The sequence below is a fragment of the Amphiura filiformis genome, chromosome 4, assembly GCF_039555335.1.
Source record: "Amphiura filiformis chromosome 4, Afil_fr2py, whole genome shotgun sequence".
In the NCBI taxonomy this organism is placed as follows: Eukaryota; Metazoa; Echinodermata; class Ophiuroidea; order Amphilepidida; family Amphiuridae; genus Amphiura; species Amphiura filiformis.
The window spans coordinates 68,186,602-68,203,249 of NC_092631.1; the positions used below are offsets into that span (position 1 = coordinate 68,186,602).

At 35.3% G+C, this 16,648-nt stretch overlaps 1 protein-coding gene across 3 annotated transcripts in view; it reads left to right on the forward strand.

Annotated features, from left to right (window-relative positions):
- Positions 1-584: 584 nt before the first annotated feature.
- LOC140151273 (solute carrier organic anion transporter family member 2A1-like) overlaps positions 585-16,648 on the forward strand; it is a 65,650-nt gene continuing 49,586 nt past the window's right edge. For 2 of the 3 annotated variants that reach the window (XM_072173553.1, XM_072173551.1), the window contains exon 1: positions 585-1,048. The gene's annotated coding sequence lies outside the window, so the exon portion shown is untranslated. Of the gene's footprint in view, positions 1,049-13,240; positions 13,313-16,648 lie in introns of those variants that run through there. The other variant, XM_072173552.1, reaches the window with a different exon arrangement.

Genomic DNA, 16,648 nt, shown 5'->3' on the forward strand with positions numbered 1-16,648 from the left:
TGGTAAATTCCAAAATCAGAATTGTTTAGTATTGAAGTGAGCCATTTATTATGCAAGATATGTTGAATTCGGTTATTTTATTGTCACTAATCATCTAATTATATAAATTCTTGATGACAATTTACTATTGAACACTTTAATTTTAACATGTTTAATAAACATCAGTATAATTTTGAGTTCAACGGAATGCGTTCATCATGATTAAATAATAATAATAACATATTTTTATCAAAATTCGACTATGGCATAGTCTAATTCTTTACCAAAATGCAATTTGTGTTGAGTGGGTCATAAAAATTATAAATTGAAACAAAGGTAGGTCAGTGTCCTTTTTCTTATCTTGAAAAGAACTGTCGAATATTATTATTCTATTTTATTCATTTAGGTCTATTCTTGTCTTCAGTTTTGTCTGCTTCTGGTTGGCAAGGTAAACGAGATCTCAGGCCTGCGAGATCTGTTGACTTATGTTAACGCCATCAATTTATACTTACGGAAGTGTTACAGAAGTATGGTGTCAACATTTTAACGGCGGCGCTTTTATTTCATAACCGTTATTTTGGAAATGCATGTTATAACCATATAGCTGATTAATGCAGTCAACGTGCAGGTTTTGCTTCACAGGGAGTCCCGTTGTGGCATTGCCGTGTAAATCTAGGAATCGACACAATAATTTTTTAGCATGGAATTGATGGCACTACCATTGAAATGTACTTCATATGTACTCGTGGCATAAGGAACCCTTTTTCGGTGTATATAGCTCCTTAGTTCATCGTTTAGTTGCCATTAGTTATTGTATCTGATAATAGCACACGAATTGTGTAAGCGAATCATGGTAATGCATACGATATCAACCGCCTCATCGGGCTAGGCATGCAGCAAGCATCTCGAGCTGAGAGAGTACCTCCATCATCAGTTATCTATGCAGATTGCCTGGCTCTAACATACACTGCTGCATGTCTGCAACATGGAAAATATAAGTGGAATTAGTATTTATATACGTTAGCTCTGTACTCAAGACGTTTACATGCTGCAGCAATCAAAGAAAGAGGTTCGTATTTTCAAAGTAATAAAGACATTTTAATTTACCACATACTAGTATGTATACACGGTACGTAATCATATCTGCTTTTTAATTAAAATCGGGCTATGAACAGTCATGACAGTGCCGCTGAACCCATGGGCAAAACAAGGTGACCGTTTTTACCGTTTGAGCACAAAGAGACATTTAACCTACTGTGCCCAAGCAAGGGTTTTTGGGCTCTGCATGCGGTTGATGACCTTCTGTTCTCTGACATAACGATTTTTTTACTCATATCCACTTTTTGTTAATTTTGGTGAATCATTCTAGAATTTTAATCATGTCTGTGTTAGGTTTATAGGATCTACCTATTCTCCTTTACTTCAAGCACAATGTCAGGCCAGCTGACCAGAACCAGAACCTTCATGCCTGAACTGCATCAATTTGGATGCTTTATAAATTAGCCTAGAGATTTTTTTGTTGATCACTATAATTGTAAACTACAACAGCAGCTGTTTGTATTTGATATAATTGCGAAAACTCTCGTCATGTTTTCATGCATAGTGGCTATTGGTGAACACGTTGCAATTTGAACCATTGACCCACACTAGTGTGCCAAATGAATGCTATTTCCTCGGGCCTTCACATCACGAAATGTGCTGAGTTTGCAGTTTGGAAAGTAGTACGTGTCAGCTGTGTTTTAATATTAAAACAGCACACACTTTTATTTCAAAGTTATTTAATATTCGCAATGTCTCCATTCCATAGGTTAATATAAATAAGGATCTTGTATGATTGAGTAAACGTGTGATTCATTAAAATCATCGCTTACGACAACGGTCTGAACTGGTTTGATATTCCGAGGTCTCGATATGTGCTATTTTTGATTACATTCAAGCAGCCCGTGGGCAGTGAGATTGGTATGGTTTCCTATCGTGGCTCACAGCGCGCCGGGCTTGTTTATTTTCCGGAATAGACTTTCCATGCCCTTTGAGTGAGGTCAACAAACTTTTGTATGTGTCACGGTGTTTTCTACCTTAGAAAGCTGAGTAGAAAATGGCAAGTCATTCTTTGGTATGCATGACCTGATCATGTCACCTTCAAAAAATGACCGGATAAACTTTGGGTTAAATTTGGCTCGCTCTGGCATGGCTACCTCATTGTACGTTTAGTTAATTCTAGTAAAAATAAAGGAAGACGAGAATATTTTGTTCCAATTAAACAGGAAACTGAGAGATATAATTTAAGTGCCAATGTATATTGTAAGCTTGAATATTGCTTTTTTTTTATCTTGGCAACACAATGCATGAATAAATCATCCTAAATCTGAAAACAACACTTTATAACTTGCATTGTATTAAACTTCTTGTAGCACCCGGGATGGCATGACTCTGGGTTTCACCGTTCTGAAAATTGAAATGATCGGTTTTACCCATGTACTCGCATTAAGAATCATTTTTCACAATGCCATGGCTAAAATGTTTGTCTCATGGTCGGCAATTCTTCCCAAGAATATACAGATTAGATCTGAATTTTGTTCAAGTCACTCTTACGGTATAGTTTGGTTGATACCGAAGTTTGCATTCAATAAAATACAGATGTTACAAACAAATTTTACACCATTTTCCGTAAGCTGCTGTATTTGTCACTTGTTGCGGACAAACATTGGTTTACCATGTTTACCACCCATGGCGTATGATAGTTCATTAGTTGTGTATAGGTCATGTTAGTTGTTTAGGTTAATCTCTTTCTGGGTGCATCCTCGTCAGCAGCTTCTAAATGATTTATTTGTCTCTGCTGTTAATGCCCAGTTATGCCATGTCGTAAAAAAAAAAAAAAAGGCTTCACTCACAGCATAAAAGTTGTAAAGAACCCTACACGATCTTCTCATTTTTGAATAGAAACTTATCAAATCACAGATCCTGGAACAAGGGATGGGGATATAACAGATTTCTCTTTAAAATGAATCGGATGTTAATCATATTATCATCAAAATAACAAGAAACTCTTTTGACTCTTTTTCTTGTCAAAAATGAATACCGGTAGGTTCTTTATAAATATCAAAAATGATTAATGATGAAAAAAATGAATAGCTTGTCCTCTCCGAGGGAGATATATTGAACTTTTTTTTTTAATCCTGGAACACGGGATGGGGTTATAACAGATTTCTCTTTAAAATGAATCGGATATTAATCATATTATCATCAAAATATCAAGAAACTCATCAAATTTGATCTTGCCCTGTTATTTTGAAAAATGAATAGGTTCTTGTCAAAAATTAATAGGTTCTTTATATTACCGGTAATATCAAAAATGATCAATGATGAAAACAAATGAATAGTTTGTCTTCTCTGAGTGAGATATATTGAACTTTTTTTTTATCCTGGAACACGAGATGGGGTTATAAACAGATTTCTCTTTAAAATGAATCGGATATTAATCATATCATCAAAATAACAAGAAACTCATCAAATTTGATCTTGCCTTGTTATTTTAGGTTGTTGTTAAAATTGAATAAGTTCTGTATATCAAAAATGGTCAATGATGAAAAAAAATGAATACTAGCTTGTCTTCTCCGAGGGAGATATATATTGAACCTTTTTGAAATTGAAATCTTGTCAAATAATGAGTTGGAGATATTTTCAATTTTACTTGTTAAAATAAACAGAAACTACTCATTTTTATTGTTGGCCCAAAAAGTGATTATACCTCAAAATATATCTCATCAAAACCGATAGTTCGGGATCAAGAGTAGGCGTACGTAGGGATTCTATATGCAGAAAAATGAATAGTGTAAAATCAGAGTGTATGCCACTGCTTTGCAGAGATTGAAAATGTTTTAGGCTTTACATGGTCCTGTGGGGGTCCTGTCATCCCGCCTGCGGCCTGTCATTGCATTGAGACACTAGAACTGCTAAACATTTAGCTAATTGACTAATTTTATTCGTGTAATAGTAACAATTTTTGTGTCTGTAGTGTTTAATGCTTAAATATAAACATGCACGTGGGTGTAGATATTATTTAATTGGGAATTTTTAATTGCATCCTGAGCTGCGAACGAACGAATGAAACTCCCGCGGACAAAACTATTTTATTAATCAAAAATTCAAAATGGCGTCTATACCATGTACCCGACCATGTATACCACTGTGATATTGGGATAGTATTAATGGTAACGCGGTTTAGATTAGTTTCACATGAAGCACGTTAAGGTTATAATTATGGAGACCTTCACACATATCAATTTTGAATATTGTTAACTATGATATGAATATTATTACGGCATTATATTGGCCCCGATATAGCAGACCATATTTTTATAATTTCAATATTTCGTTTGTTGGTGCGGGTGGGTGGGGTGAGTGTGGGGGTTGCGATGGAATGGGGTCCGAGGTTGGGTAGGGTTCTGTTGCTTGTTGGTTAGTTTGCGTTTGTAGCCCAACAAACACAAATGTTTATGTCGGGTTATGCATGTAATACTAAATAGGCCTAAAGGTTATGAGAAAATGCTTCTGAGAACTTGATGAAAAACATACTAATTTTCGTTATTGAGTGTTGCAAAAATATTAAGCAAAAACGTTTGCCAACAAGTATTTTGTAATAACATTTTGCCAGCATTTTTAAAATGTTGCGAAAATTCAGATTTTGGCACCTTAATCGTGAAAGTATTTTAGGCATTTTGGAAGTGCTCTATCCGTATTTTAAACAGATTAATTGAGTGGGCCTTTTATTTGAAGCTCATCGGACATACGGTTTTCAAACATTTAAACTTTCTTTGTATTAAGTATATTGTATATCAAAAATCAATATAGATGACTTGAAAGTGCTTATTAATATGTAAATTTTAGCAATATTTTGCTAAAAAAGAATGCATTAATGTTCATAACATTTTTATTTTGGTTTCAAACTTGGTCAAAGTGTTCCTGATGACTTCCAGATAATTTATGCATGATTAATTAGCTAGCCGCCCTGATTTGCATAATTAATTAGCATTTATACAAAGTAGCTCATTAATTAGGCAAATATGCAAATTAGATGGCGGCTAGACAATATAATACATTAGAACATATTAGAAACACTTTGACCAAGTTTCAAGGCAAAAATATGCCAAATAAAAGTACCCTTAATATTTATCAAAATATTGGCAAAAAATACATATTCATGAGCGTTTTCAGCCAAACAATGAATGAGATACAAAGAAAATATAAATTGGTTATCCTTCAGGCAATTTATAAACAATTAAGATTTTTTACACCTTCGCTGGGAACACTGACTATAGGCATTAATTTGACCAACCAAAATGCATTTATGTTTAACGTTCTAAAACATTTTTTATGTTTGCTGGGAGGTGCGTAGGCTGTAAATAGGCCTACATAATCAACACAGATGGTCTTGAATTATATCGGTAATATGTATGATATCCAGGGATTCTCATTAAAAGCAGCGACGTACTGGCATTCCAGTTTCCAATGAACTTCATGATAGAAGCTGACACATGTCATTGCCATACCAGCAAATGAACGCCATCTGAAAAGCTGGCATGCATGCAATCTGAAGCTAATACTGATACTATAGCACAATATATAGTTCAATCGCTACAATATGAGCGACTTTGATGAATATCCAATGAGATGGGTCGTTATTTATCGCGAGTAAAGTAAGATCCATTTTATTGGAAAGACAAAAGTTCGCGTGTCACTTTGAAGTTAACCTTTTAACTGAAGTGCTAAGTTTCAAGTTGGAATTATGAATAGGCCTATGGAAAGTAGGTTGATGGTTTGTGATTCGATATGTTTGAAAATAAAACAGAGCTCTACTTTGAATCATGTTCAGAATTCGACTCATGACTGGATTGAGGTTAATATTGAAATGTAGGCCTACAGTAGATTATTCAATTATTAAAATTAAGCCAATTGATGAATAACTCTCTTCACGCGGGTTTCCGCTGCAGACGACACGTTTCATTTTATTAATTCAAAAAATTGAGAATTGTAAATTTTCATGATCATATTTGGAATCAGCATGAAAAATTAATCAAAAGAAGTACAAACAAGCCTAGTATTGGTTCAGCGGTTCTTAGACTAACTAACTTAGAATAGTTCTTGATATTTCTAGAAATCTCTCAAAACTTTTGATGTTGAAGTAGGCCTATAGCACGCAGAGCATTAAATCAAGGTTGTATACGCTATATAGGCCTAGATAATTGACAATTAGGCCTATCGTAGATGGAATATTGCTGGCTAGGCTTTATTCAAGAGACATCAGACATGTGTAATTTCCTCTGTATCGTGTGTATGGAAGCACAGATCTATATTGGATCCTGTGATGGAAGCAAAAGGTAAACAAACTTTTGCAATAAAGGGGAAAACTTGCAATAACTGGGTATGGGTATATTTAGCTCGACAGCAAATTTACATTGAAAATCTATACAGGCCCAGTGTACATTTTGGGAAAGCTCTTGGTCCACATTAGCCGCACTATATCTCGGACTAAATCGTATCCGAGAACCGCTATTAAACCCACCAACCGCTCCACCCGAAAAAAGGGGGAGGAATAACGGTTTTATGATATAGCATGGTTTTGGATCACCACAGACAAAAGGCCCTATACTAGTATATATAGGGCCAGTCCACATGATATAGCTCAAATGTGATGTTCTGTAATTATTTTTAGTGAAATATTCCCTCTTCTGCTGAAATCATTGCTCTTACCATTACACCCACATATACAGCAATATTATTTTTGGATATATTCCATTGTAAAATATATGAGTCTTCTTTTATCATGCACCAAAGGACATACTTATTGAAATAATTAATTTCCAACCGAAATTTATGCATTTTCAAAGAAAATAAATCGGTCATTTTATGTTATACGCGAAAATACACCAGTTCAAAACGCACGGCCCTCTATTTCTTGTAAAAGTAGAAATTTAACATTTATATTGTTTCTGATGTTTCATTTTCAGCAAACGTTTTTCAGAGATACGATTTTTTATGTCATATTAAAAACTGAGATGGTTTTAATGAAATGCGGAAAAAAATGAATTCCGTGTATCGGATATTTCTTATGTGATTTGAAGTTGAAAATGGATTCACTTTGTTTATGAGATGGAAAGCTTATGACAGTCTCAGACAAGCACTATTTTCTCAGGTTAAAGATGCTTGTATTATCACAGTAGGCCTACACACTACACAATTAAAATTGTTTTCCATAAATTTACCATTATGTGTGTATTATTTTATGTACTCGTTCATTTTATACGCATCACTTGTTTTGTGCTTTGACCACACCTTAGACAATAAACATGACCTTTTTTGGTCATTTGATTCTGATTCTGTAAAGATGTTTGTAAAAATTTCTGCCGCTATTGTTTGACTTTGTGGGTCGGCATAGACGAATAACTAACAAGGTATAGTGAATTACACTAGTTAATATAATAATAAGCTGAATTGTAACTCATTATTTTGTATTTTCATACACTTGCTGATCCAGAAAAGGTCATACGCTACTGAATAGCAACAGTGCATAAAGCGAATATAATGACAATACATATTTTTATCAGGATAAACATGGTAAAATTAACAGACCTCCCATGCAAATTGTTTTAAAATACCAGAATAGTTGCAATTTTTTGTTACCTAGAAAGATCTCCATACCATGATTTCTATGATCTCTTTGGTTTAGTCCGTCAAGAAGGACCATGCTATAATATGGATTATCGTGCTAAACAAAAGTGTGGTCCTTTCTGACGGACTACTTTGGTTTGGTGACTGGTGCCGGAAGAGGCCAGCTGTCGGTATTCGCCGTCGTATTGTGACGTCAAAATCGATCGTTGCCAGGTATTTCACGCTATCTGTTTTCGGAACCACGATCAAAATGATCACAACACAAAGTCAATGGGTTGCTATTTCGATTTTGCGTTTGCGAGATATGCATGATGTATCATCCTGGAATGGTCATGTTATCATGGGTTTGTTTGTGCCTTACGATAGATATATATTTTACGATGCGTCGTAAACATTGTATAAATGTTAGTGAATTGTAGGGGCTCGCATAATTGTCACACTCGTCCTTACCCACTCTCAGAGGATGATTTAAGGAAGCCCCATCATGCACTGTAAAAGTGTTATCACTAGAGTTTCAACTGCCACTTTACTTTTCAAATCCCATTGCATTCTGTGCAAAAGATATTGTTTTAGAATTGTGCGTGTGTCATTATTACTAGGTCGATTTCAGATCTAAAGTGATGTATGCATAAAGGATAATTCACACCTTCTGTAGATAACATAAAATGTGAAATCGACCAGCTTTTTGAAGGTGTTTTTATTGTAAATATATCTGCCCAAATTCAAATTTAACCATGCACGTGTATGCAGTGGGCGGGCAGTGGTGTCATGTTCACTCACACAGCTATGCTAACCGCAAGACTTGCTGGGTAGTGCTTAAATCATCCTCTGGCCCACTCTATTGGCAATTAGAATTGTAAATGTGCCGGGAAGTTGTACTAGAGGCAAATGGTGGTCATAGACCACAAACCTAGCTGGGGCATGTTGGTGTTGTGGAGGTATCTGACCCCTGCAAAATGTTCCAAAAATGTTCCCCTGTGATGAGGTTTGTTGTCACCGAGTTTTGAGTCCTGTACTCCTCACAGATGTCCAGAAAATGCAATTCTAAGATTTGACCCAGATGACCTTTGACCAGACACCTGCAAGATGTTCCATAATTCACCCCTGGTCATGAGTTGTCACCGAGTTTGAGCCCTGTACCTCTTACAGATGTCCAGATAACGCAATTCTAAGATTTGGCCCCAGAATGGTGTCTTTTGAGCTGACCCGTGCAAAATGTTCCAATATGTTCCCCAGGTCATGAGGTTGTCACCGAGATTGAGCCCCGTACCCCTCACAGATGTCCAGATATTGAAATTCGAAGATTTGACCCCAGCTGACCTTTGACCTGCCCCCTGCAAAATGTTCCAACATGTTCCCCTGGTCATGAGGTTGTCGCCGAGATTGAGCCCCGTACCCTTACAGATGTCCAGATATTGAAATTCGAAGATTTGACCCCAGCTGACCTTTGACCTGATCCATGCAAAATATTCCAAAATGTTACTCTTCTCATCAAGTTTATTGTCACTGAGTTTGAGCTCCGTACCCCCTACATATTGCCAGAAAATGCAGCAATTCTAAGATTTGACATGACCCCTGCAAAATGTTCCCCTGGTTGTGAGGTTTGTTGTCACTGAGTTTGAGCCCCATAAATACCCCTTAGGGGGCTATTATTTTCTTTGGAAGGAGGATCCCAAATATACAGGGGGTCATAAATTTTCGGAAAAAAAAAATACGGGGGGGGGGCATAATACTTTTGATGACCAAAATGTAGGGAGTCACAAGATGACCACAGATAGTGTGTTTATTTTATTCAAAACTAGCGGGAGCTAGTAGAGTAAACAGGAGCAGTTAGTAAACGGGAGTGGTTAATAAAGATGTTGAACGGTGATGATAAACATCCCAGCAAACACAAAAACGTAAACGTTTTAAATAAGTTATATTTTGGCTTTTGGTTTAGGTAAAAACGTTTTAATAACATTAAAATGTCGGGTTATATAAAGGTCATGATAACGTTTTAAAACGTTTTGTATGAAAACACACTACAACAATATTTTTAAATGTTTTCAAAAAATGTAATGGTAAACTATTTTTGCAAACATTTTTGCCAAATATTGTGTCAATACTAAAATAACATTATGTTAAAATATTTGAACCCAGGAAACACAAAAATGTTCTTCAAATGTTTTTTCTAAACCTTTCAATAACATTTAAATGTCGGGTTATATAAAGGTCATGAAAATGTTTTAAAACGTTTTTGAAAATATTTTGGGCAAACATTTTTCGCAAAATATTTTTTCAACCCCAAAATAACATTCTGTTTAGAATGTTTGTATCAAGTTTTCAAGAATGTTTTTGGAATGTTATTAAAATGTTTTTATACCCTTTATATAACCCAACATTTAAATGTTTTTTGTAAAACATTTTTGTTTGCTGAACAGTAGAATATCATAAAATGTTTTTTAAGGTTATGAAAACGTTTTATAACCTTAATATACCCTTTATATAACCCGACATTTAAACGTTTTCTGACAACCTTTTATAACCTTTTGCGAATGATGTCGAAAACATTTTGTGTTTGCTGGGATTGTGTCTTGGACTAAAACATGTATAGGAATTATTATTATTACCCAGGTATAATTCTGGTTTACCCTGTGCACCCTGTGTTTTAGGGTTTGGTTAGGGGGATGTCATTTTCTTCGTCGGGTGGGGGGGGTCGGTGACCGGAGTAAAATTTTTTATGACCCTCCTATTGCGGGCACAATCTTTTTTAGACCCCCCTATGTTGGGTCGAAAATTTTATGACCCCCCCCCCACACCCACTTCCACCTACACAGACTTAAGACAAATTATTCATTGCCGGAACAAAGGCGAGGAGCGCATCAAAACTTTAGAGCAAAGAAAGTGTGTGGAGTGCGTTAAAATTTAATTGTGTGTGTAAGGAAGGCGCGCTATATGCCCAAAATATCTGCATTATATAATGAAAGATTGTGTGCAAGAATACATGCACAGCGCGCGAAAAGTTTGAGTCACCAGCCCTTAATAATTCTATACCCCCTATTTTGGGTGTTGAAAATTATAACCCCCTATAATTGGTCTAAAATTCTATGACCCCCCACTCCCCAGTATATTCATGACCCCCCTTCCAAAGAAAATGACAGCCCCCCTTATAATTTAAATTTAAATTAGGGTTAGGATTAGGGTTAGGTTTATAAACGGTGAGGATTAGGGTTAGGGTTATAATTGGGGTTGCTTAGGGTTAGGGTTATACTTGTGCGCAGGGTCTACCGCAGGTCCTGTCTATCCTATAGAATTAAATTAATTAAACTATGATCAGTCTTACCTTGTTAGTACTAGCTAGTATTTCTCATTCAAGATCACCATGATTACAGAAAACAGCAAATGGGTGATAACCATGATAACAATAAAATGTACTGGTACCATTAACTCACAGATTATAAACATTTATCCACAGATTATAGAAGGAATTTTATCATACCACGATGCACTAACCAATTCATCTAACACTGAAACCTTTTAGAAATGCAGTTTTAACTTGTTGTAGGGCATAAGGTTGTGCAATAAAAATTATTTACAATATTACTTGTATACCATGACCAATTGACCCCTAAAAACAGCTCAAATGTTACAGTCCATGACATATATACTACATCAAATGTAATGTGGCACCACAATAGTGCTGCCGCGCACGCACAGTATAATACCCAGTGGTATCATGAAGGGTACCTGCACTTCTTTTACAGTTACCAATTACTAGACTTTTAAAGGCTTTTATATTATTTTCCCCAACTTCATAAACAAAAAAAAAAAAAAGGTAGGAAAACAAATGAATTCATATCCCGCATTCATGTAGGTCTATTCCATTTGCAAGCTATTTTTGTGTTGCGCATAATCTTAAACCATGTTTAATTTCCCTGTAAAATACAAGAACACCAATTGTTAATGTTTTAAACCACGTGCACAAATTAGGAACTGGGATTCAAATATATATTAATGCAAGATGTTTTTAATCAAACAAAATAAGATACATACTCTAAGATATAAGTATAAAACAAAAAACCCTAACATCAGAAGACAAGAAAATCCCCAACAATCATTTACTTAAGCAAAACATAGAGCCTGTAAACAAATGCTAGTTAGAGTTTGATATTAACTGCCATGATAATGGCACTGAAAGAATTAAAGTTCCTACTGCAAAGGAAACACATCTGATAGTTTCATATACCGGTACTAACATTGGAATTACTAATCAAGCCAAAAACACATTCATTACAAAGAAAGAGGCCAGAGAACACTTTCATTAATACAAAGAAAGAGGTCGGACATATAACCATACAGAAATAAATGCTAAACATTTTAAAGCCTGGCTCATTAATCCCCTGTTTCCAAACATACCACCAAAGTCTGTAAAATACGGGTGCAAAATCAAAATCAAAAGATAAGCCAGAGCCTAATACTAGTACTTTTAATAGTAAACATAATATTAAACCCATACATTTATACTACAATTACTGTTAAGGAGTGCCTTTAACACACCTGCATGGTTCATATCAAAAATCAAATTTCTATTAAAAAACCTATATAAATATGCCATTACTGCTTATTTCCACTGCATTGACATTCAACCTTAAAGAAAACCTTTGGCTTTGCAATCACCTAAAGTTATTCACTTTGTTCATGTGCCCATATGCCATTATTTCAACTATTGCTTCCTACACAAACTACTGTCACTATTATCCAAGTTTTCTGCAACAACCTTTCAATTCCAACTAACTACATCCAAAATCATATTAGCCATCAATCCTCCCACACATATATTCCCTGGGCTTGCAGAAACAACAGGTCATTAATTACCTTTTCAACTAATTAAGTGCCTTAGGTTAAATAACAAATTACAGTAACAAACTAACAAACACATTCATTCCTTTAGAAAAACAATGATTCACAAAGACCCAACCATATCTTCACTAGTCAAATAATTCTTACATAGCATCAAGTCAGGGTTTCATACTCAAAGGGTAACAAAAAAAAAAAAACATGTGCATTTTCACTTTGTTGCCAGCGGAAGAAAACAGGAAGATTACAGTGGTTTGTTGCCAGCGGAAGAACCCGAACGATTACAATACCTAGCTGGGGGGGGTAAACCCCCCAGCTAGGTAAAAATAGGCATGTAGATGGTATAGGCATTAGGTCTAATGGCTGTTTACTCTCTCGGATGTCCGTAAACATGGTAAACCTGGGCATATCTCACAACTGGCACATTTATGTAGATTGTAGACCTTCGAAAGTCTTCGACAAGTTGAAATGCTGATGGACAATTTGGTTGTGAACCATTGAGCTCAAATCGAGGGCTGGCATGTTGAATGGACATCACATTCTGCAGTTCTGGCAGGCCTAATTACACGTGACTAGCTTTTGTTTCATGGCATAATATCCTATCATTCCACGACAGACGCATAATGATGACCTTCTAAAGCACTTCTAGGAAACTATTCATGATTCTTTTTACGTAACAGAGATAAATATCAGTAACAATTTCCTGCCGATTTACCAGATTTTAGGGTTCTAAGCAGGATGTTAATTCGACCATCGGAACACTATATGATCACAGAAGGGAACTGAAGGGTACCGGAAAGTAGATTTTGTAGGCTGGCGTCTGGCACAGGTATTACATTTTGTGGCCAACAGTTATCAATAGAGTAGACCGGTTTAGACCTAAAATAATGATTAGTCTTTATTGGAGACCAGATAATGATTGATACGATACGCGATGTTAATATATACTGAAGGACGACAGATAATACACAGCATCCTGTTTTTAATTCGTTTATGAAATTGCTTCTTCATTTTTTCCACGTCTCCAGCTAAAACACTCAACCTTATGATGTACAATTTTAAATCCTGCTATTAAATTAAACGGCTAATGGAATATTCATAGACGTGTCTAAAGCCTTTGACACAATCGATCATAATTATGCAAATAATGTACCTCTAAAATTATATAATATTATGACCTATACATATATGGTATTGTGTTAGACTCATTCAGGAACTATAAAAAAAAGCAACAGAAAACAAGAAGTTTAATTTTTAGATATTTTTAATCATTCAGGACCATTAATTATTATGCGGTGTTCCACAAGGATCCATTTTGGATCCACTTCTAATTATACTTTTAATAATGATGCTCGAAAGTACTCGAATTCATCATCTTTGCAAAACGTATAAAGCCACGCAAACCTTTGCTGTTCTTTGTAATAATTTGTATGGAAATAATTATGATGTCATTGATGTACTCTATACGCGGGAAAGGGGTATTGTATTTGGTCTTGTTCTAAAAGTAACTTCAAATGAAGGATAACCCAACATTCCATTTTTACACAATTATTATATGTTAGATTTGTTTGCAGAATGTCATGGAAGTACAGGAAGTTGTTCAATTATTAGCTTGTTTGTTTTACTTGTTTGAAGGGGTGGTTGCCGTGTTTGATTTTCCTGGTGTGGCGTAGCAAATTGCTATGGAAAATTTCTGGGTGGTACCACCCCTGGGTTTTAATATTAGCCTACGTTATTTCGTTTACATTCGCACCGCATCAACCACAACGTTTAACACATCAGGGGGTGGTAAGCTGTGGTACTAGTAAACGATTTTGCGTAGCATTTTGCAACGCTGCATCAGGTAAATCAAACACGACAACCACCCCTTCAAACAAACAAGCTAATAATTGAACAACTTCATGTTGTCATGTCTGCAACAAATTCGAAAATATATTAGTTAATATAATATTATTAGGTCAACTTGGGTGTAAACGAAATTAAGTAAACCAAAATTCATTTTTCTTCACATTCTACTGTGTTTTGAAGGACTATACAGTACGAGATGTGTTATTAATGCTTATGGCCAGGCCCGTACGCGGGGGGGGGGTGCGACCCAAATTTGCAGAAGTATACAAAAAGTCCCAAAATATCAAAAAAGGTTCAAATTTGGGGAAGAAAGTCCACTTTTCTCAAAAATTGCACCCCCTTTGGAAAAAAAGTCCACTTTTTCAAAATCAGCACCCCCCCCAAAAAAAATCCTGCGTACGGGCCTGCTTATGGCTTACATCTAGACTAGAGGTCTTTTTTCAAGCAGTCTGTAAAATTATGGAAAAACAAGATAGTACCATAAGTACTTTAAATTATATACGCTTATGTTGGGGTGTATGTGCTAAATGCATGATAATGTCATGCGCTGCGGGCTGTGTCTAACATGCTTTTAAGCTTCTAACCAAAAAGCTTTTTTTCTTTTTTGCCTCTACGTTTCGTACAGTTTGAGGAACTCTGTCAAGTTCAAGAGACTCTTTCTTGTTTTTTTAAACTCAAACGCTGCAGCATCTGGCCCGATCATCCGATGATTCACCTGTGATTATACAGGTAGATAACATGCAGTCTGCACAAGAAATATTCAAAGCGCGATTCAAAATATACTAGGATCCACATCATGCTCAATTTGCTCACCTATCATTCATTGTGACCTTTGAAATTTTTGGTACAAAAACTTATACTCTGCAACTGGAAGTCAAATTCTGCACTATGATTGTTTATTGAGCTCATTGAACTCTGCCATTGGGATGAGGCCATTGTGGTCCATATTAGTACTCGTTGCTTACAATAGGGTTTTTGACAAATTATGAATGACAAAATAATGAATTATTTGGACAAATATCAATTTGTCATTTTAATTTGTCATTCATTAATTTGTCATTATAAATGTAATTTTAATCAATAATTTTGAAATAATTTTACAGAGTTCTTTCATCATTGATTATAAATAAATGTAACATATTATTTTGTGAATGACCAACCCAGCCTTTTGAATTAACGTATTTTTTTTGGTCAAATTAGACCACATTTTGACGAATTTATATTTACATAATGAATGTGAACGTGGAGAACGTTTTATCATAATTATTAAAATATAGCCCAACTCTCTTCGCCTACCGCAATATTTCATATCCGATGTACAAGTATACATAATGGGTTTATACTTCATTTAATATGCACGAGTAACGGAAGTTTAATTAAAATGTGAGATACTTAACACATTAAGAAGATTTGTTTATATGATTTTTAATCAAATATGCTGGTAATCGGATAGACATATGCATCTATAATAAATAGTCAATGTACAGCTAGGGTCTATGATGTACAGACTAGATACCAATGTAACTTGGGGACTTTGATTTTCACAAATCAAAATTTCCGCATTATTCCTAATGCATTGTGGATCCGTTTGGGCACATTTTGGTGTAGCTGAACTGTGACCTATTATGAAAATAAGCCATATTGACATTGAAATTCGCTATATATCGTGGGACAGTTATTGCAGTTTTGGGACACGTCAAATAACGACATCTCAGGTGTACTCGCAAATGCCAAATCCGTCCCGCAATGCATTAGGATTTGTAATGCTGATGTCACTTATTGCTCTTTTGTGCATAACGTTATTGTTTAAAATGTTTTAAATACCAAAATACAAATATATTGTTAATCTCAAAAATCAATATTTAAAACATTTTTTTATGATAACTTTATTAAAATAACTATAGGGAATAATCAATAATTAAAACAATTTTTACCAAAACTGTCCCATACACAATGCATAATTTGCATTTATAAAGCCGAATTGGTTTTATTGATCGTTTGTCATCACATGTCATCAATACAATAATACGAGGGGGTATCCAAAAGTTTTTGACATCACCAAGAAGTGAAAGAGCTATACCGATGAAATTTTGTCAGTGTAATCACTGGTCTTTATGTACATTATGGTCCAAAAATGGTCTCATTTAAGTATGTTTACTTTCTTCACAGGTGGCGCTAGATGGGAAGTAGGCGCATAACCTTTTCATGATATAAAGATCCTCCACTTTCTTGAGTTTTTTCACTGTGGCTACATCATCCGTAAGTGATGGACGTCCACTTATTGGCTCATCTGTGAGGGACATGTGGCCAGTTTGGA